We start from the raw sequence: 22,850 nt of genomic DNA on the forward strand, positions 1-22,850 counted from the left end.
TGCGGTTGGAGGTGCCGCGGATTGAACCCGGGGCCTCGAGCATGCCAAGCACGCGCTGAGCTACACCCCCTTACTCTTTTTGCTCGTGGAATAAAATTTAATGGCAATATCTAACTGCCTTGTGTTTCCAGAACCTGAAATTGTTAGTACAAAAATCCCTTATGTACGATTCCGTTATTTCTGAAATTCCTTTATTGCATTCTCTTTCCAGTCTACATGAAGAGAAAGGCATCTTCATGCTAGGCAGAAAGCTACATTCCTAGGATCTATTCACACTTGTCAACCTACAAAAGGTGAATAGAAGAAGGAAAAGAAAAGCCTAGAATCAGTGACACTCAAGGAACAACTGGGAGAACTAGCCCCACAACTTAATTTCTTCATACAGATCCCCATTGTAAGAATTTGCTGTCACCTAGAATATCATTCTGTGTCAGAATGTAAGAAGGTGCTTAAAGATGATAGTAAGCTCAACAGATTACAGTATCTTCGAGACAATCTTGGAAACACCGAGCATTAAAATGAATAAGAAACGATAAAGGAATACAAAGTAATGGATGAAATAAGACTGCTAGACCAGAGAGTTGACTGAAATACTAGGTCTGAGTGAGGAGATAGCCAGCATCAAAGGATCCTCAACTTTGCTCTGAGGATGGTAAGAATGACTCTGTTGTCTGTTACACAACATGGGGACTTCAAAAGTTCAGTCTGAATTGAGAGGCCAGTGGCTCAAACAGATTACTCAGACACTTGCTGAATTAAAGTTGTAAAATCACATGTACTTTGGCTAGAGTAAGATTCCATAAGTTCATTGAGGATTCATTCATAGAAAAATCTAGAGCCATTTTGTGACCTTCAGTGATGCCTAAAGGATTAGTGGGCTAGAAGACATAAGAAACCCCCAAACCCTTGAAATAAGGCAATTATAGCTTTCTCTCTAGATTTTTGTCGTGGCTCCATTACTTGAATAGGCAGGAAGCTCTGGGAGCAGCATTTTTTCCCCAGCACACACCAGGCACTTATCGCTAGCTTATCACCTTCTAGAATACGGTGGAGGAAAAGCTAAGGAAACAAAAATGTGACTCATGTTTTTAGTAGGATGATGTTTCCTTTAACTGAAATTATCTGTAAGTCCCATGTTCTTCACTATAGAAAATGTACATTGCTTCCCCGACCCTCACCAAACTTGAGGAATTGGGAATGGGTCTTTCCACTTTTTATTTTTCTTATTTATGCCCTTTAATTTATTGATTTCAAACTTTTCCCAAATCTAAGAGCCAGTGCACTTGAACTGAATGAAGAAGCCTCTTCCCAGTGAGTGATAGATGATGAGCATCACTTACTGCCAGGTGGTGGAGAGTTTGAGTTTTGAGGCATTGAAACTTGTTGGGTTTCCCAAGGGAAACTTGAAATCCTGCTCACAGAACTCTAGGTTGAGTTCTGACTGTGGTCAATGTGACACATTTATTTTTTCAAACTTTCAAAATAAAAAACAGTGCTTGTTTAATGTAGCTGGAGATAACAAGTGGATAATAGTAATAACAATGGGTTACATTAAATGATTATATCACCTCCTTCATAAACAGACTCCCTAAGAGGTGAAGTAATTAGTTGGCCACTAGTTCACAGTCAACATGTAACAGGGCAAGTTTCAAAGCCAAGCAGATTTCCTAGAACACCTGCTCCAGATCCTTCTTTACAGTCAGGAATCCTGAAGTCAAAAGACAGATAGAATGACTTTTGGATTCATCTCCGTTTGAAAATGTCATTATCACTCACAGGGAAAGGGATGGCCCTACATAATTTCTTAATGTTGAGCAGCTCTCAATGCTGTGGGGAAATGAGAAAGAAGGGAATGAATTCATAAATATGTACCACGAAATAAAACACCTTAAATGCAGCAATATGGCCTGCAAACCCTACTATGACATTTTGTAGGGGACGCTACAGCTCTGGTTCTGGACGCCTCAAGGAACGGAGGACACAAAGACAGGAGAGAGGAAAACAAAGTATTTCTGAGAGTGAGGCATTATAGCATCTCTTTCAAATGGAATTTTCTCTGCAATAAAGAGAATGCCAAGGAGTTTGTGACTAGGACAATATCTACCAAATAAATCAGTTGAATACGTGTCCACTAGCTAGACCTGTAGATTCGGGTAGCTCACTAGGTAAATTTCAGAATTTTTAATCTGGGGAAACAAAGTTTGAATCCCTAGGGGTTCAGGTTCCATGTGTTTACATTTATTCTCCAGTTATTTCTAATCGGCAAAAGGCTACTGAAGTCTTGCCTGCTTGATGTTCTGAATATTTACAATGGACTCTTCTACCCTAGTGGCTGGTAAACTATTGCGTTCGAGCTAAGAATGGTTTTGGAAAGTTTCATGGATGTGCATGTCATCCTTGCGCAGAGGTCATGGGAATTTTCTCTGTATCTTTCCAGTTTTAGTATAAGTGTTGCCGAAAGGAGTACCGTTTTTTATTTTTAAAGGTGAAAAATAAAACAAAAAATAGTATTGGGTGACACGTGAAGTTTATATGAAATTTAAATTTCGGTGTCCATATATAAAGTTTTATTCGAATACAGCCACTTCATTTACACGTCGTCTATGGCTACTTTAGGGCTATCACGGAGAGTAATTGCAACAGAGACAGCACGTGGCACCCCTTCCCCTTCCCACTGCTGCTGTGCGCACTGCGCATTGCAGCGACTCAGTGATCTTTCCTCAAGTTTTTCAGTGTCCTGTGCATCTCTGAACCATAACATTTTATTGTTATTACTTTTATTAGTAGTGCTTGCACATCATGTGAAAACAAAACAAAACAAAAAGTGTGAACTGTGGCGCAACATTGTTTTTATTGTGCAATTAGGCTTTAGCATGCTAAAGGAACTCAACATTCGTGGGCATCATCCGAGTGAATAGGTACCGGTCCACGGCCTGTTAGGTACCAGGCCGCACAGCAGGAGGTGAGCGGCGGACGAGCGAGCGAAGCTTCATCTGCCGCTGCTCGTCGCTCCCCACCGCCCCCCACCGCTCCCCACCGCTCTCTATCGCTCGCATTACCGCCTGAACCATCCACACCCCTGTCCGTGGAAAAATTGTCTTCCACGAAACCGGTCCCTGGTGTCAAAAATGTTGGGGGCTGCTGCATTACGACGTTCCTTATTAATGCGCAGAAAGGAAACTCACCCCTGGGATCAACTAAAACTCTTAGTGTGCCGAAACCCGGGATCGAACCAAGGACCTTTAGATCTTCAGTCTAACGCTCTCCCAACTGAGCTATTTCGGCTACCTGAAAATCCCCTATTCCTGACATTTCTTTTTTAATATTTAGATTGTTTTCAACTTCCGTTTTAGACGTTTTCAGATTCCTTAAGCGTGGCTGCCTAATTGTCCAATATACTTGCCTATCTGGAAAGACCTGGAATCTATACCTTCCACGTATGCCAGTTGCATCCAATTCCTGGCAGTATTGGATGAACACGTAAAGGTGGGAGAATTTGAAAAGAGGTAATAATGAGGGATTCAATAGAAAGCCTTTCCGCTCCTCTACATCCTGTCAGTTGACCCAGATACAGCTCAGAATCTAAAGGAAACTAAAGAAAATATTATTGGGGGGGGGGTCCCTTATTTTTCTCTTCTTTTCATTCTTTCATCTCTCACAATCTCCAAAAATGCTGAGAAATGGAGTCCAATGATGCTGTGAATTTGCTAAAAGAATACCGTATACATAAATATTACCAGACTAAACTCTTGAGACGATATTCCCAACTGACAGGGAAGCAACTTTCACAAAATTTAGAAAATTTGAAACGGCATATCTCATCATAACAGAATTTCTTCACAAAAATTCCTTCAAAAATGAAAATGAAACTACAACCAAATCAGATTTTGATTGGCTCCTTCGTTAGCCAGGCAAGGAAATCATTTAGCATTGTGATGTAATAAACAGTGCACAGCACCATTTCATATTCAAGTATAAATAGAATATATGAGCAGGGCCTACACACATGAGTAATTTGCATGAGAAAGTAGCTTATGTTCCCATGGCTCCTACACTTGATACAATCCTCCATTCGTCAATCTACCTCTATAGCTTCATAGGGAGTTCCTACAGCTAAAGAAGAAGAAGAAAAAAGAACCAGACTTGGTTTATAGGTGGTTCTGCTCACTACTGGTGAGCAGAGGTGAACAGCTCTGAGCAGGTGAGCACTTTTCTCAACTCTGGGAGCTGCTAAACCACTGTAAAGAATAATTAATGTTATTCTGTAGCAGTTCTCAGCAAAGAGACTCCTAAGTGGAGGTGCCGGGGATTGAACCCGGGGCCTCGTGCATGCTAAGCACGCGCTCTACCACTGAGCTACACCCCCGATGTTGGGGGCTTATTTCATTCATATTAGAAATCAGTGAGGATTTGGTGAGTCTCGCAAAACCACCAATTGTTCTGTGAATTAACTTAACGAGCTCTAGCGGGTGCACTCCACCCAAAGTGCACTCCACTCACAAAGGTGAGCAGCTTCCATAGTACCTGAATGTTGGTGGTGAAGGTAAACCCTCTCAGTGGGCGTTACTTCAAGCAGGGCACGTGACTGTTCATTTTGCTTGTAGAGTAGGGATCTACACTAATTTATGAGAGGTGGCTAATAGTTTGGCTGGTAATTAGGAGCTTGGAAGGAAAATTATTGAAAAAGTGGTGACAGAGAGGTCTGGGAAAGAGGCAGGTAGTTAGAATTGCCCAAATGTGCAGTCTAAGGATATTTGTTTCCATGTGAATGCCCTCCAGAGAACAATCTCCTCAGAGGCGATCTAATAGGCAGTTGGACACGATGACCCATTCTGTTGATGTCTGGAAGCTTCTCTTTAGCCACCATTCTACTTGCCCAGTGAGCTCATGGACAAACTGGCCATGATGACAGGAACAGAGGTCATACACAGGTTCAGCAACATGCACCTCTATGCACCGAAATGATGTAGTTCAAACCACTGCTAAGTGACTAAACTACCAATATCACAGACAAACTTTGAGCCCTCACAAGCTATCATTCCATGGGGGAAGCAGCTAAACCCCTGGTGTCAGGTTCATTATATTTGACCAATTCTGTATTAAGGGGACAGTGTATATCTCACTGGAATAAATACTTAACCTGGATGTGGATTTTCCTTCACCTCCCACAATGCTTCTGCCAAAACCACCAACCATGGATTTACTGAATGTCATATTCAACAGCATCCACAGCATTGTTTCTGAGACAAGAAGCCAGTTTATAGCAAATAAAATTTGGCAGTGGGCTAATGTTCTGGAATTCACTGGCCTCACCGTAAGCCCCTAACCCTGAAGCAGATGGCCTGATGGGATGGTGGAATGACCTTTTGAATACTTGGTTATTGTATGAGCTGAGAGACAATACTTTGGAGCGGGGAGGAGGGGCTGTGTAATGATATCCAGGACATGGTGAATATTCTTAATCAGTGACTAATAATGGGAATGTGTGTCTCTCTCATCAGGACTCATGGATGCACGAATCAGAGAGAGGAAGTGGTCTTTTCACTGTTACGGCTAACAGACACAGGGGCATTTTGCTTCCTCTCTAATCCACTGATAACTTTTATTTGGACTCCAAAGTCTTTAGGTGATTTTTCTGGTGTCTCTTTGTGATTGGAATTTATGAATAAAAGGCATTATTTTATTTAAAAAGATAAAAACAGTGTGGAAAGGGGGTTTATTGAGTGATGTCAAAGAAAGCTTGACAGCCTAAAATCCCTAATTTCACTAAATCAGTACTCTGATGAATTCACTTTAGGAACTGAAGGGAGGAATGTGTGGTCAGCTAATTTGTGTAAATTACTGAGAGGGGAATAATTCCTCACGACAAGAATCTGACCTCCTTTCATAATCCCAATAAGGATACGTAACTCCTCATGACAAAAATCTGACCTCTTTTCATAATCCCAATAAGGATGGGTGACACTATTTTGGCTAAATCAGAACACTTGTGGATTCACTTAACCACCTGCAACCTTTCTGCACATTTCTCAACCCTGGGAGCTGCTGAACCACTGTAAAGAATAATCAATGTTATTCTCTAGCGGTTCCCAACAAAGAGACCCCAAAGTGGAAGTGCCAGGGATTGAACCCGGGGCCTCGTGCATGCTAAGCACGCGCTCTACCACTGAGCTACACCCCCGATGCTGGTGGCCTATTTCATTCATATTAGAAATTAGTGAGGATTTGGTGAGTCTCGCAAAATCACCAATTGTTTTGTGAATTAACTTAACAAGGTCTAGCGGGTGCACTCCACCCAAAGTAAATGTCTTAACACCAGATTACTTGCTCAGAAAGACTGATGATCCATTGTTCCCTACTTCTGCTGACTATAGAAGATAATCATGCTTGGAGGTAGAAGAGTAGACGAGCACAGAGAAGGGATCATCACTGGGCAGATTTGCTTCTCCTTAGCCCACAGCTATTGCATTGACCAAGGCACAGTTGAAACAATAATGCCTTCTTAAAGATAATTGACCGAGAATGTCTTACTTTTTTTCCTCTTTCTGTTCTTTTTCTTTCATGCTCCTCAGTGGTACTGCCAGTGGCACTGAGTCCTCAAACCTGATGATGTGAATCTGTTGTGTTTGTTGCCTCAGGTTCAAGAGATCCTACATGAGCCAGATTTTTCTTTTTTGTTTCTTTCAGCCAAATGTTCGTTGGGAAGACAGACTTCAACAGTGATGAGGCCATTGGAGTGGAGTAAAGGGTTATGAATTTAACTTTGCTATTGAGCAGGAAAAGGTAAGGTAATATAGAGAGGAAAGTGGGAAAAGTCTGTGCAAGCATGGTTTAAGAGAGTGAAATAGGACAGTAATGGAGGTGCTAGAAATGAAAGGTTGCATCAAAGATGCTGGCTTGGAAATGCTGGATGAACATATGGCAAAATTAAGTTAAATGAAGCGATTTAGTATCCATATCAAGGAATATCAAGAAAGAAGTTATTGATTTAGAGAAGAATTGGATTGTCAAACCTGAATCTTTATGACCTTATTCTTTCATCTGCTTTCAGTTTTCACTACTCTAATCTGAGTGGTGAACTTATCCTTCATTTAAGAATGCTTAATACTATCTCCTGGACATTCCAGACAAATTTGGACATTCCAGACAAAGGGCAAAACTCTACCAGTGATGGCATGTCAGCTACAGGGATGTTTTGTCAGTAAGGAAAATGAGAAGGCTCAAGTAATTGTTAAAATGTCCAGGGATGTTCATCTCTTTCCCTCATGTCACTGGTTAATTAAGCAGTGAAATCAAGATACGAAATGTCACATAAATTCTCACACATATATATCATACATATAGCACTGACACACACACAATAAAGCGATTATTCTTTTATGTGTCATTTCACAGTGACTAAACCTCACAATACTCCCCAATGCACACACACACATAAAACCTCAAAGTAAAATGAAATTAAAAGTGTGATGCTGAGTAGCAAGTATATTGGAATTTCTTATCCTGCAACTTTCCTAGATTTTTCCAAGTAAACTTTATATTTTTATTTTAAAACTGTAAATGAAATCACAACCAAAATAGGTCAGTTAACAAAGCACAGTTGTTGGATTATGATAGTTCCATTTGGATTCCAAAGGTTTGATATAAAATTCCTGTAAGAAAATGAGATGTATTAAGAAACCTGGGAGACCGGCTAGTTTTGATGTCACTCCCATGATTACATATGTGTTGTCTGTGCGTGTGTTCAAAACAGAATAACAGCAAAAACCCCTAATCATTGATAACAATGACGGCATTTGGACTGGAGAAGCCTGAGCCGGAGGCTAAATTCTGCAGTGAAGGGGAAGGAAATGATGATGAGAGATGACAGGACTAGGGGAAAATAGAGCGCCAGAAGATAGTATATTAGGAAGGTTTGCCTATCAGAGGAAAGAACCTCCAGAAAGGACCTCTAAGCAGCAACTGGCATCTGTACCAGAAGGAAAAAAAAGTCTTTAATACAATTCACTTACACTGTAGATTTCAAGACGGTGATCCTACAACATATGTTTGGCTGAATCACCAGATGTTAAGGATGGGTAGACATAGTGGGTCTCAAATCTGAGTGGAAGGAGCGTCTTCTTGGGAGACCGTGACTTTGATGCTATGTCAAGCACAGTGGCACGGAATAGCTTGGCGGAGCGCTTCTTGCAAGAGACATTTACGTTGGGTGGAGTGCGCTCCCTAGAGTGCATGTAAGTTCATTCATGGAACAATTTCTAGTATGACTGAAACGGGTCGACTATGTCGGGGGTGTAGCTCAGTGGTAGAGCGCGTGCTTAGCATGCACGAGGCCCCGGGTTCAATCCCCGGCACCTCCACTTGGGCATCTCTCTTTATTGGGAACCGCGGCAAGCAAACCAGGAGTGGCTTAGGCTTTCTGAGTGAGAGAATATCCAAGTTTCCTGCCTTGTCCTGGTGCCACAATCTTCTTTGTCACTGTGGAATACAACGATGCTCGTGCTGAGTTACCCAAACCGTTTATTCAGGTTTTTATTAGCCATTTGCTCTCTAGCCATTTTGAACAATCACAGCTATGCCGTGGGATACACACAGCATAAGGGATGCCTGCCCCTACCCTTACTATTCTTAGGTATTGTGTGATGACTTCTGAAGTAGCCAAAGTGAAGCCAGGTACTTCTGATCCTCATGTGTCTTTGGTGGAAATAGCATTGGGCTTAAAGCAAAGATCCACAGGAGAGGAACAGAGGAAGTCTGTTCAAACTATTGCTCTTCAGACTCCCGCTGGGAGAAGTGTAGAATATAAGCAGTAAAGGAGAACACTGAAAATGTCCTAAAAGATATCTAGAAGAAAACTGGGTTTCCGAGGACTGACTTCTGCGTATGAGTAAGAAACAAGAATGTAAGAACTAAAGAACCTGCCCTCAGAGACTGAAACGGTCGACTTTCAGGTCGAAAGTTTGATGCGCTATCCGAGGTGCTGACACTTGTATTCTTGGACATCTATTCAAAAGTATTTGTTTGTTGTCCGGCTTACCTTTCTTTCTCATTTGTCCCTAACATTCCAAGCCCAATGCGCTAAAAATCAGTTGCTGCCTCAGATACATAAGCCCAAAGACACCGGCAGACCCTGCTTCTACGCTCAACATTGCTCCCACTACGGTCACACGGGAATCCAGATGTGGCTTTCCAGCTGCTCCCTATAAAGCTATCAATTCCAGCAGTACTGCACCGCAAACAAAAATTCAACCACACGAGCGCCCTACAAAGTGCTCAACTTGTTTAACCAGCGAGGAAAAGAGCAACTAGTAGCTCTCAGACTACGATAACTGGAACAAAACAAACTGGATTCTTGTGGGACATAACGTTTTCACCTACTTCGCTTAGAATAATGGAGCTTCTCTTGCGGTGGACCTGTAGAAATACAGAAGAGATAAAGACCTTGGATACATCCACATACTCCCTCATCCAAATATTACTCGTGTTTAATTCTCATTCCCAAACTTTCTTCTAGCGTCTCGTTCTCCTGTCCTCCTTGGCTGCTTCTCCCACTCAACTGTCTTCCCCTCCCCACAGGATACTCTCCGCTCTTCATCCCCTCTCTTCTCCGTCCCCCTTCAACTCTCCCTTTCTCAGCATTAGTCTAGGAACAACCGAACCTTGCTGACCTTTCAGAGTCATTAGTCACATGTCAACTAATACTCTTTTTTGTTTTATTTTTTCAACCTTTTAACGTTCCCAAACCATTCTTAGCTCGCAGGCAACAGTTTACCAACCACAAAGTATAGGGTCTCAGAACTTGTAAATACTCAAACTTTAAGAACAGGCAAGCTTTCAGTAGCCTTTTGCCAGTTAGAAATAACTGGAGAATAAATTCGAACAGAAGGATCTGAGCCCCTAGGGATTCAAACTTTGTTTCCCCGGTTTAAAAGCTCCAAAAGTTTACCTAGTGAGCTACCCAAATCTATAAATCTAGTTACTGGATATACATTCAGCTAACTCATTTGGTAGATATTATCCTAGTTGCAAATCTCCTTTGCATTCTCTTTATTGCAGAGAAAATTCCACTTGAAAGTGATACTGTAATCACTAGCTCTCAGGATTACTTTGTTTTCCTCCTTCTTTTCTGTCTTCCATTCCTTTAGGTGTCCAAAACCAGAGCTGTAGCGTCCCCTACAAAATGTCACAGCAGGGTTTGCAGACCATATTGCTGGACTTAAGGTATTTTATTTCCTGGTGAGTATTATGAGTTCATTCGTTTCTCTCTTCCCAATTTCCCCAAAGAATTGAAAACTGCTCAACATTATATGATTATGTGGCACCACTTCTTTCCCTATGAGTGATAATGACATTTTCAAAGAGGAATAAATCCAAAAGCCACTAATCTCAAGTGGTCTTTTGACTTCAGAATTTCCATCTCTAAAGAAAAGACCTGGAGTAGGTGTTTCTAAAGCAAATCTGCCTGGCATTGAAACTTGCCCTGTTACATGTTGGCTGTGAACTGGTGGCCAAGTAATTACTTCATCTCTTAGGGAGTCTGTTCATCAAGGAGGTGATATAATCATTTAATGTAACCCATTGTTATTACCATTATCTGCTTCTTACCCTTAGCTACATTAAACAAGCACCTTTTTTTTTTATTTTGAAAGTATGAAAAAATAAATGTGTCATATTGGCCACAGTCTGAACTCAACCTAGGGTTCTGTGAGCAGGATTTCAACTTGCCCTTGGGAAACCCACCAAGTTTCAATGCTCAAAACTCAAACTTTCCTACACCTGGCAGTAAGTGATGCTCATTATCTATCACACAGTGGGAAAAGGCATCTTGATTCAGTTCAAGTGCACTTGTTCCTAGATTTGGGAAAAGTTTGAAACCAATAAATTAAAGGGCATTAAACAAGAAAAAAGTGGAAATACCCATCCCAATTCCTCTAGTTTGAGGGGTAAAACAATGTATGTTCTCTATAGCGAAGAACATCGAACTTTGAGGTAATTTCAACTAAAGGAAACATCATCCTACTAAAAACATGGGCCACATTTTTGTTCTCTCAACTTTTCTCCCACCATATTCTAGAAGGCAGAGAAGCTGATATCAGTTCCTGGTGTGCTCTGGAAAAAAAAGTTCCTCCTCCCAGAGCTTCCTGCCTATTCAAACAATGGAGCCATGACAGAAATCAAGAGATAATTGCCCTATTTTCAAGATTTTGTGGTTTCTTGTGTCTTCTAGCTCGCCAGTCTTTTAGGCAACATTGATGATCACAAAATGGCTCTAGATTATTCTATGAATGAGCTCACAATGAATGTATTGAGTCTCACTCTAGCCAAAATACATGAGATTTTAGAACTTTAATTCAACAAGTGTCTGAGTAATCTGTTTGAACCACTGGCCTCTCAATTCAAACTGAAGTTCTGGAAGTCCTCAAGTTCTTTGACAGACACCATAACCATTCTTACCATCCTCAGAGAAGAAGTTGGGGATCCTTTGATGCTGGCCACCTCCTCACTCACACCCAGTAAACCAGTCAATATCTTGTCTAGGAAGAAGTTGTTCAAATTTCTGAATTATCAATGATTTGTAAAATAAAAATCTTACTGGCACTTTCCAGTTTACAGGCCATATCTTTTCCTCCCTAGTTACTTTCTACATTTCTCTAAATTTGTAACCTTAAAAGCAATACTGAGGTTTCTTTTTTAATGTTGTAAGGAACCTTCCTTAAATCAACAATATCCCTACAGTAGAACAGAATAAACCACTGCAAGTCAATAGATGTTACTCTGGTTTCTAGCTCTTCGTATTCCTGTTGAGCCAAGAGCTCCATGTCAGGAGGGTAAATGCATGGACAAGATTCTCCAGAACAAAGCTGGGTTGTACTAGTCTTGGCTCATATCTAAGTAAGGGAAACAAAGAAATAAAAAACTACCAGGCTCTAAAACAAGACCTAAATCCTGAACCATCAAATTGAAAATTTAATTTTCCATCAAATTATCCAGGATTAAAGACATTTTGTTATGAAAACCTCTGCAATTCAAAGAATTTAGGTTTCTGCCTAACCTATATTTTTTATCCTTTCTTTTGCTTTATAAACCCAATGTGCTAACAAATAGTCACTCCAGACAAATCTTAGGTACAGAAGCTCAAAAGTGTCAGCAGATTCCATTTCTAAAACAAAAGGGTCTCCTCACAGCTACAATGGGGTCGAGAAAATGTGGTTTCTTACTGCTCTCTTTAGCGCCACAAATACCAGTGACTATTTGCCAAAACCAAAAACTCAACTGCACGCATGCCCTCCTATGTACTGTTTGTCTTGTTTTGAAAGAAAGAGCAGTGAGACGTTCTGCAAACCTTGACATGCTTAGAAAAAACAAGCCAAGTATTACGTGGAACAAACACTTTCAGGCTACTTCACTTAGGTTAAAGGGAACTTGTTTCCTGTTTACCTAAAGGAAGAGTCAAAGAGAATGCACCCACCAAAATCCTATGCCAACACGAAGTGTTCTTCACCTTCCCTCCTCCACATTTGGGTCAGATATTGTAAATTCATTCCCATCTCCCCATCAAGGTCTAAACTTCCAGAGGTAGCACACACAGTACTATGGTTTAAATCACTATGCGTTACCTTTTATGTCATTCTGGCAGCATTTTGGCACAATGAGGAAGGAAGTTGTAAAAAGGAGGAATATTTAAAGCTTTTTTTGGAGATAATTTCAAACATAAAATACAGTTGCAAATCTATCTTATATATCCAGATTCATCTATTGTAACATTTTGCCACATTCATTGGTTCTCTTGCTCTCTCTCTTGCTCTCTCTCTCCACACATAGATTTTTTTCCTAAACCATTTGACAGTGTTGGCAAACATATCCTTTTACCCCAACATACTTCATTGTATCCTTTCAGGGCACTCCCTTATGTAAGCACAGTAAAATTGTCAAATGTAGAGAATTTAATATTGATACAAAACTATACCCCTCATACACAAATTTTGCTAATTGTCCCGATACTAGCTTTTACTCCATTTTTTTTTTTCCAAATCCAGGACCTCTCCAGGGTGACACATTTCATTTATGTTAATGTATTTTTAGACTCCTTTAATTTGGGACCATTTCTCAACTTTTCTTTGTCTTTCATGATATTTTCGTTCATTGACATTTTTAAAGAGCATGTTACAGTTGGTTTGTATAATGTGTTTCAATTTCGGTTTGACTGCCTGATTAGATTCAGATGATGATGCATTTTGGTCAGAATACAATAGGAGTGTTGCTGTGTCCTTCTCAGTTTATCTCATCAGAGGTACATGATGTCAGTGTCCCCATTATGATGAAGGTAATCTGATAATTTGGGGTAAGGTTTTCTCTGCTGAGTTTTTTAATGGTCAAGTTACCATTTTCATAAGAAATATGTGAGGATAAATACACTTTGATAAATACATCTTTCTTTATCAAACTGTCACCCATAGCTTGGGCACTGATTGATGAATTTTGCCTGAATCAATCATCACAGGACTGTGGAAAATGATGATGCTGTCATTTCTTCCACACAATAATTGGCATACTACGTAGGGTAAACTTTCTTTTCCTTCCTTTCTTCCTTTCTTTCTCTCTCTTTCCTTTTTTCTTTCTTTCTCTTTCCCTTTCTTATCAGTATGAACTCAAGTATTCTTATTTTATCCATCCAGACTATATTCTTTTTGTTTATTACTCATTTTAATGCTCAGTGTTTCCAAGATTTGACTCATAAATACTGCGCTCAATTATCTTTGAGTACATTCTTACATACTAGCTCAGAAAGATATTCTAGGCTCATCTTGTACTTTTTCTGTCCCAGCCCTCTGGTGACAACAAGTTCTTCCAGGAGCTTTGGTTCCTTCTAGTGGAAATCTGTATTAAGAAATTAAGATATGGGACTAGCTCCTCTCATTGTTCTTTGAGTGTCATTGATTCTAGGCTCTTCTGGGAGACAGGGTCAGGAAAGGCTCTTCTTTGCCTTCCTCTATTCAAGTTTTGTGTAGCCGGGTCTTTGGGGGTAGGTTGACAAGTGTGAATCAGTCCTAGGAACGGTGACTTTCTGCCTAGCATGAAGTTGCTTTTCTCCTCATGTCACCGCGAAAGAGAATGAAAGAAAGGAGTTTCAGAAATAATGGTGTTGTGCATAAAGGATTTTTGTGCTAACAATTTCAAGTTCACAAAAAAAAAAAAAAGCAATGCAGATAGATATTGCCATTAAATTTTCTTCAGCCAAGTTAGTAAAAGTGTGAGGGGGTGTAGCTCAGTGGTAGAGTGTGTGCTTAGCATGCACAAGGCCCCAGGTTCGATCCCTGGCACCTCCAGCTGGAATATCTTACATCTCGTTCAGCGTTTCTTTGGTCCTTGGCTTTCTTCTTATTCCCTGGTTTTCTTACATGTTGAAACTTCTTCGTCACTCATAATTCATGCTGATTTGCTCAAACTTATTTGTCCATCTTTAAAAGCCATCCACTCTAGTCACTGAGCAGTCACTCCTATGTTGGCTAAAGTCTGTACTACACAAAAATTAACTACTGGGGAAAATTAGAGTTCTGAGAGCAGGAAAATCACTTTGACCATGGTCCCACCTCACCTTTCATCAAACTAGCATCAGGAATCAGTTCAACGGGGTTTTTCCTGGATTTGGAGAAAGTTTAAAATGAAGAGGCTAGAAAATCTGAAGTCAACCTGCTCTAGTACTTTGGGGAACAAAGTTCCTTCTCTGGCATGAAGAGCACAGGATTCTCCGGTAGTGAGTCGTAGGACAGACTGGCTGCATAATTTGCTGGTCACAAGGCTCTCTGAAATGCACTGGTCACAGACACATGAGGCTGGCCATGATGACAGCTATAGAAGAGAACGCTCCAGCCAAAGAAGCAAGCCACTCTCTTGAGTCCTTGCCCTCTCTTAAAAGCTTGAGAGTGGATGTTCACCAGTGCCAGGTTTGAGCTGAGAAGGCAGGAGATACTCATTCACCACACAGACTTGCTGTCCTGTCCTGTCCTGTTTGGATCCCAAAGGAAAGAAGTAAAAAGAGTATAGGAAAACTTCTTTTCTCCTTCTACTTGTTCTGAACTCTCACTCTGGGTATGCTTGGGAGAGCATCACCTCTTGAAAAGGCTGCTAAAGGAGATACACAGCTGGAGTCCTAAGCACTTTTGGAAACATCAGAGAACACAGATTTAGGATACTGGTCTCCAGAAATTTGGGATAGTTGCTTGGTACTTGTGGGATGATTCCACCTTTTCCTACAAGTAGTTTTAACTTCGTGATCCTATTAATAACAATGATTTTGATGAATCAACATGAATTTGATTATACAATCCAGTTTATGAAGTAAAAAAGTTTTTGTGTCTCACCTAAACCAGGGAAAAATGTAGAGGGAGACCTGAATGCAAAGCAAGAGGTTTGAGGGAAAGAGAAAGGCTATTCTTGGTCACAGAAGAGGTGAATGGTTTGATTTATGTTAGTTTACTGTTTGTTGCAAACAATTGGCCACTTTCAAGAAGCCAAGTCACATAAAGTGATTGGCCATTGTAAAAGTTTCATTTCAGCAGTTTGGGAACATTGCATCTCTCTTACCTGATAAATTTGGCTGACTAGACGTGCAAAATCTCCAGTAGTTCTCTGAAATTAACCTACATGCACTCTAGGGGGCGCACTCCACCCAAGGTAAATGTCTCGTAAAAGAAGCGCCCCACCAAGCTACTTCGAGCCATTGTGAAGTCGAGGTCTCCACGGAAGACACTCCTTCCACTCTGTCAGAGAGACTTGAGACCCACTACGTCTGCCCATCCCTTGTATCTGGTGATTCAGCCAAACATGTTCTAGGATCATGTTCTTGAAATCTACAGTATAACTGAATTGTATTAAAGACATTTTTCCTGCCGGTAGAGGAGTCAGTTGCAGCTTACAGATCCTCCCTGGAGCGTCCTCAGATACGCATACCTTCCTAACATACCTAACATACCTTCCTCTGGCGCTCTATTTTCCCCTGTTCCTGTCACTTCCCCATCGTCATTTCCTTCCCCTTCACTGCAGAATTTAGTCTCTGGCTCAGGCTTCTCAACCTTAATTGCCCTCAGTATCATCAATGATTTCAGCGTTTTAGCTGTTGTTCTGTTTTGAATACACACACACATAATCATGAGGGTGCCCGCAAAATAAGCTGGTTTCCCAGATTTTAAATATATCCCCTTTTCTTATAAAGAAAATTTTACTTTTGTTTTGTTTTTTCCAACCTTGGAATCCAAATGGAACTATCATAATCAACTCTGCTTTGTTAACTGATCTATTCTGGTTGTGATTTAATTTACAGATTTAAATATGAAAATCTAAAGTTTACTTGGAAAAATCTAGGAATGTTGGAGGGTCAGAAATTTCAACACACTACTTAGCAACACGTTTTAGCTGCTCCGCGGCATGTGGGATCTTCCCGGATGGGGGCACGAACCCGTACTCCCTGCATGGGCAGGCGGACTCTCAACCACTGCGCCACCAGGGAAGCCCAGCAACACATTTTTCATTCATTCCTACTTTGAGATTTTCTTTGTGTGTCTGTGCATTGGGGGGAGGGGTGCATATTGTTACGGTCAGTCACAAGACACTGTGAAATGACCCATAAAGGAAGAACTTCTCTACTGTGTGTGTGTCAATGTGCTATGTATGGTGTATATGTATGAGACTCTATTTGACATTAGGCGATCTTTATTTCACTGCTTTATTAACCTGGTGACATGAGGAAAATACCTGAACATCACTGGACATTTTAATAACTACCCAAGCCTTCTCATTTTCCTTACTGACAAAATACCCTTGCAACTGGCATACCATCACTGGTAGAGTTTTGCCTTGTCTGGAATGTCCATATGTTAAGGGCTCCAGAAAGAACAATACTAAGCATTCTTAAATGAAGGATTAGTTCACCACTGAGATTAGAATACTGAAAACTGAAAGGAGAAGAAAAGTAAGGTCATAAAGATTCAGGTATGACAATCAATTTCTTCTTAATGTCGAAACTTCTTTCTTGATATTCCTTGACCTCAATACTGAATCACTTTATTTTTATTTTATTTTGCCATATATTCATGCAACAGGTTCAAGCTAGTATCTTTGATGCAACCTTTCATAATGCCTTGGCAGTCATAGTTTTTTAAATCAAGTGCCATTTTATAAAAATCCCTTGGATCACTAATGAAATTATGAAAAATATTAAACATCTACTCCTATTGACATTTTAGTTCAATCTTCCTTTCACAGAACTCTTTTTATTTTGAATTTATTTCATTTTATGATGTTAATGTTACTTATGTTTTAAGTATGTTGGTAGTTTAGTCATTTTGCAGTGGTTTCAATCTGCTCTATTTTAGTGTACAGAAGTCTATGTTACTGAGCTATATATGACTTCCATTTTTGTCACCGTGGCCAATATTTTCATAATCCCATTGGACAGGACAGTGACGGCTAAGGAGAAGCTTCCAAACATCAAGAGAACGGGTCATCTTGTCCAACTGCCTATTAAGATCCCCCTCTTAGGAGGTTGCTCTTTGGAGAGCATCTACATTGAAAATAATCCTTAGATTATTTAGTAATCTATCCTTCTGCCCATTTAGTAAAATCTATCCCTCTGTTTCTTTCCCAGACCTCTCTGTCATGACTTTTCAGCAATTTTCCCTCCAAGTACTAATCATCCAGCCAAACTATTAGTCACTTGTCATGAATTAGCGTGGATCCCTCTGCTCTATCTGTCCTTCCAAGTAAAATGAACAATCACGTGCCCTGCGTGAAGTCATGCCCACTGGGGGGATTTACCTTCACCACTGGCCTTCAGGTGCTATGGTAGCTGCTTACATATGTGTGACGTCAGCATAGGGTGCAGAATTACTGATAAACCAGTCCTGTTTTGTTTTGTTTTTTTTCTTCCTCAGTTACAGGGAACTCACTATGAGGCTATGAATGGGGGTTGAAGAGATAAAGTACCAAGTGTAGGAGCCATGGGAATATAAGCCACTTTTCTATGCAAATGACTCATGTGTGTCGGCCCTGCTCATATATTCTGTTTATACTTAATAATGAAATGATGCTGTGCATGCACAACTTTATGGCTAGATGGATTAGAGAACAAGTAGGTCACGACTGGAAGCTCAAGTCTCATAGTGACTCATGCCCAAGCATTTATTCTCTCTCATAACATAGACCAAAAACGATTTTTTAACAAGAGAATAAAAATTTGAGGAGGATGTCATAGTTTTGCACCAAATCCCAAAGGTTTGCCCTGTGATTCACTAATAGAAGAATGCCAAAAACTCCAAATACCATCTCTGTCTTACATAGACGTTTGAGTACTCTGCTGGGTCATACAGGTAAAGTGATAGTGTAGCCTTCGTACAGCCTGGACCTACTGCAGAACTTTCTCTTGTTCTGGGCTTTAAATAAAACTGGTAGCTTTCCAGGCTACTTGTTAAGACCATTACATTATTAGGTCTGGAAGACTCTATATTGCCTCCAAAATTCAAAGAGGTCCTGTAGGGTTACCTTTCTCACAAGTTTTAAAATTTGTTCAACTAAGTCTTTTTCTGTTCCCTTCATAATTTTACCACCACCGGTTGAAACATATTGTGGCAGGTTGTAATGAATTGCTCTTTGTTCAACTTCTCACAAAATAGTCTCACCTGGAGTTTTTCCATGTAGACTATTCATGTAGGTTATTTCTTCAGTCACTTCAAACTGACATTGACTCCTTGAATAAACAACTGAATAATGTCAGTAACATCTGTTAGACTGACTCATCAAGAGTCAAAGAAAATGATGCCAGATCATTTGCTTATTTTTAAAATCAACTCGATGTTGCTCCTGATGTCCTCAAGGCTCAGTCAGCGGGGTCTTAGATTTCTTTTCTCTAGACTTTTTAAAAATTTTTTGGCCACACCCTGTGGCTTAGTAGGGTCTCAGTTCCCTGACCAGGTGTTGAACCCCGGACTACAACAGTGAAAACCTGGATTCCTAACCATTAGGCCACGAGGGAACTCCCTGGATGTATTTCTTTGGCTACTACAAGTAAACACTCTGTAATTACTTCTCCGTGATAAATGGTTTCCTTGCATGACTTACAGAGGAGCCAATTATAGAATGACTTGGTTGCAACCTCATCTTCATTAAAAACATTTTTGTGTGTGTGAAGAAATTCTATTGCAATGAGATATGCCATTTTAAAATTTCTAATTTTTGTGACAGTTGCTGTCCTGCCAGTTGGAGTACTGTGACGAGTGTTTATGAACCTGTATATACACTGGTAGTGAACCTGTATATTGCATTCTGGTAATGAACCTGTATATTGCATTCTTTAAGCAAATTTATAGCGTTATTGGATTCCATACCTCAGCATTTTTGGAGATTGTGAGAGAGGAAGGATCAAAAAGAAGAGATAAATAAGGGATCCAAAAAAATATTGCCTTTAAGTTCCCTTACTTTCTGAACAGCGTCCTGGGTCAAGTGACAGGACGCAGGGGAGCAGAAAGGCTTTCCATTGAATCCCTCATTATCACCTCTCTTTAAAATCTGTTTTATACCTGTCCATCCCGCGCTGCCAGGAATTGGATCCAACTGGCATACATGGAAGACAATTTATTCCAAGTCTTCCTGGGTGGGCAAATATATTGGCCAACTAGAGAGCCATACTTAAGAAACCTGAAACCTTCCAAAGACCGAAGTTGAAAATAATCTAAATATTAAAAAGAAAAGTCAAGAAGTCATTTTTTCGGTTAGCCGAAGTAGCTCAGTTGGGAGAGCGTTAGACTGAAGATCTAAAGGTCCCTGGTTCAATCCCGGGTTTCGGCAAGCTTAGCATTTTAGTGAATATGAAATGATGCTCACGATACACCATACTCCTTTAGTATGTTAAAGCCTAATTGCACAATAAACACAATGCTGTGGCCATAGTTCAGCCATGCAGGAGCTCGCAGTTGAGGCCCACGTTTATTGTTTTTAAGTGATGTGTAAGCACTGCTACTTTAAAAAAAAATAATAAAATATTATGTGTGCGACACTGAAAAACGAGGAACGATCACTGAGTCACTGTGATGTGTACTGCGCACAGCAGCAGTGGGAAGGGAAAAAGCTACCACGTACCGTCTCTGTCACAAGTACTTCCTGTTGTAGCCCGACAGCAGACATAGATGATGTGTAAATGAATGAGGTTGCTGTATTCGAATAAAACTTTATATATGGACACCGAAATTTGAATTTCATATAAACTTCACGTGTCACAAAATACTATCCTTCGTTTTATTTTTCAATCTTTAAAAAACGGTGCTCACATACTTCGGCAGCACATATACTAAAATTGGAAAGATACAGAGAAGGTGAGCATGACCCATTGCGCAAGGGTGACACGCAAATTCGTGAAACGTTCCAAAATCATTCTTAGCTCGCAGGCAATAGTTTATCAGCCACTAGGGTAAAGGATCCCATGCAAATACTCAGAACTTTAAGAGCAGGCAAGATTTCAGTTGCTTTCTGCCAGTTAAAAATAACTGGAGTCATATCCCGGCCGCCCCGCCTTCCCCAATAACTACAGAACAAGTGCGAACATTGCAATACTAAACTGCTAGGGATTCGAACGTTGTTTCCCCAGCTAAAAATTTGAAAGCTTAACTAGCGAACTACCCAAACTTATAGATCTAGGTACTGCACATATAAACAACTAATTCATTTGGTAGATCTTATCCTAGTGGAAATCTCCTCTGCATTCTCTTCATTGCAGAGAAAACTCCATTTGAAAAAACTCTATAATAGCTAGCTCTCAGGAATACTTTGTTTTCCTCCTCCTTTCTTTCTGTCTTCTGTGTCTTTAAGAACCAGAGCTGTAGCATCCACTAGAAAATGTCACTGCCTGAAACGGAAGTGTTTCATTTCGCCACAAGTATTGTGAATTCATCCTTTGTCTCTAATTTCCCCATATGCAGTTAAATTCTCAAGGAAGCACGCTACTCTTCCTCACATCCCTCTGCATTATGTTTCTCATTTTTATTGCCGGCTGTGTAAGCAGAGGGGAAGAAAGTTGAAGGAGTGAGCATTTGAAGATACAAGGGTAGGTTCCATAATGGGCTTCTCTCTTTGGGTGGATGGAACTGCTACTCAGGCAATCCCTTGGCAAGCAGACCTCAGAGCCAGCTAACTTTGGGAAGACCAAGTGTCTTTTCATCTGGGCTGCAGTGCCCCTTCTCTTGATGTAGCCACAAGACCAGATTCAGAGTAGGAGCTTCCCAAAATAAAGGAACTGAACAGACTAAACTCTTCTGCCAACTATTAGATCCTCGAAGACATCCAGAAAAGGAAGGTAATTAGTCAAAAACTTTTTCTCAGCAGCCACATGTCCGGGTGGATGTAGCTGAGTTGTGGCGAGATTACGGAGCATGGAAGAAGTCCTAGGTTTAATCTTCCCTATCTCCATGCTCGCATTTCACAGCTGCATTTTCCTGACCATGTCAGAACCTCTTCTCTTTTTTTTGGTTTTTTCTTACTTTTGCTTTTGCCTTTCTCTACTCATCTTTTCCTGCTCACATTCAAGGGAGACTACTTATCTAATTTAGTTGGTTGCTTTAAGCACTCAAGCATTTCTACCCCAAGGGCTTTGGAGTCCATTACCGAACCTGATTGTGTCAGAACAAGGAAGGCTGCGTGGAGCGGGATAACAAAGGAAGATACTGTTCACCCAGGGCAGTAAACATACCAAATGCACATTCACAAGCCAGTAAATGATTCATTTGCAAAAATAATTGAGGATGGGAGGGGGAGGGGGGGAAGAATGGGAAGAGAAAAAAATAAGAGGACCATGCACAACTTCCTACCCCTATTTTCTCAGCTGTGCCTTTCTTGAGAGACAGGTTTCTGAGGAGCAGAAAGCCTGCCCACTAATTTTCTTCCACTCCCTCCTTATCTTCCAGGCTCCACTGAGGGCAACTCAGTGCAGTCACCAGACATTGAAGTCTACAGATCTCAGCTCTACCTTGCATGGGTAGACGTTGCACAATAAATCCACTTCTCATAAGAATGCTGTTGTTATCCAAACCTCAATTCATTAAAATGAGTGTTTGAGTCAGTAAGTGTAGAGTTTTCTAGTGTGACTGAAATAGCTAGATTGAGAGATCCTTTAGCACGAGAGTACTCGTATCTGTTCCCATAGTATGGTGGCGATGGTCATGTTTAGTCAATAATTCTTTCCCAATTCACATGTAGAAGCTTCCTGACCACAGACACCCTCCTCCATCCTTGAAGTGAATTGTCTAGGGGGCTGAAATGGGGGGTGGAATCGAAATTCCATGCTTTGTCATCATATATAAATATATTAAGGAAACCCTGCCAGGTACATGTCAGAAAATCACACAGAAAATACTGGAGAAGCCAGCAGCTAAAGTTGAAAGGCTTTGGGGGAAAAATGGCCATCATCAGCTGCATAGACAAAAGTGATCCCATCTCAGAGGTTTCAGCTATTTAATTTTATTCTTTCAAATTTCTGTGCCAATCTTTCCTGTCAGTCATTGCATTCTCAGAGGGAAAGGAATGTGAGGGCTTTGTTCTCTCTACTACTCTTACTCTGCTGCCCCGTATCTGTTCTTAAAAATTGCCCTCCTTCAAACGAAAATGAAGAGTAGGTGCATTTCTGAAGTTTTGTTCTGATGCTATTTGTAACAAAACTCACAAGATGAAGTGTGTAGTAAGAACTGAGAACAATCTCAGAATGTGATAGTGCATGAGCGACAGCTGGAACTTCTGATTCAGCATAGGTGGGGTTCCATTCCAGGCTGCCCAATGGGGTTGAGTTCATGCATTCATGTCGTGGCATTAAA

At 40.6% G+C, this 22,850-nt stretch overlaps 8 non-coding genes across 8 annotated transcripts; 4 read left to right on the forward strand and 4 right to left on the reverse strand.

The window, feature by feature from the left end:
* Positions 1-2,360: 2,360 nt before the first annotated feature.
* On the reverse strand, positions 2,361-2,467 carry LOC137233158 (U6 spliceosomal RNA). The gene has a single exon (XR_010947328.1). It is a non-coding gene; the product is annotated as a U6 spliceosomal RNA (small nuclear RNA).
* A 745-nt stretch (positions 2,468-3,212) lies between these two features.
* Positions 3,213-3,285, reverse strand: TRNAF-GAA (transfer RNA phenylalanine (anticodon GAA)). Its single transcript has one exon. It is a non-coding gene; the product is annotated as a tRNA-Phe (tRNA).
* Positions 3,286-4,294: 1,009 nt separating this feature from the next.
* Positions 4,295-4,366, reverse strand: TRNAA-AGC (transfer RNA alanine (anticodon AGC)). The gene has a single exon. It is a non-coding gene; the product is annotated as a tRNA-Ala (tRNA).
* Positions 4,367-6,109: 1,743 nt separating this feature from the next.
* On the reverse strand, positions 6,110-6,181 carry TRNAA-AGC (transfer RNA alanine (anticodon AGC)). The gene has a single exon. It is a non-coding gene; the product is annotated as a tRNA-Ala (tRNA).
* Positions 6,182-8,288: 2,107 nt separating this feature from the next.
* TRNAA-AGC (transfer RNA alanine (anticodon AGC)) lies at positions 8,289-8,360 on the forward strand. Its single transcript has one exon. It is a non-coding gene; the product is annotated as a tRNA-Ala (tRNA).
* Positions 8,361-14,255: 5,895 nt separating this feature from the next.
* TRNAA-AGC (transfer RNA alanine (anticodon AGC)) lies at positions 14,256-14,327 on the forward strand. Its single transcript has one exon. It is a non-coding gene; the product is annotated as a tRNA-Ala (tRNA).
* A 5,439-nt stretch (positions 14,328-19,766) lies between these two features.
* TRNAF-GAA (transfer RNA phenylalanine (anticodon GAA)) lies at positions 19,767-19,839 on the forward strand. The gene has a single exon. It is a non-coding gene; the product is annotated as a tRNA-Phe (tRNA).
* Positions 19,840-20,310: 471 nt separating this feature from the next.
* Positions 20,311-20,422, forward strand: LOC137233232 (U6 spliceosomal RNA). The gene has a single exon (XR_010947391.1). It is a non-coding gene; the product is annotated as a U6 spliceosomal RNA (small nuclear RNA).
* The last annotated feature ends 2,428 nt before the right edge of the window (positions 20,423-22,850 follow it).

The sequence above is a fragment of the Pseudorca crassidens genome, chromosome 10, assembly GCF_039906515.1.
Source record: "Pseudorca crassidens isolate mPseCra1 chromosome 10, mPseCra1.hap1, whole genome shotgun sequence".
Lineage (NCBI taxonomy): Eukaryota > Metazoa > Chordata > Mammalia > Artiodactyla > Delphinidae > Pseudorca > Pseudorca crassidens.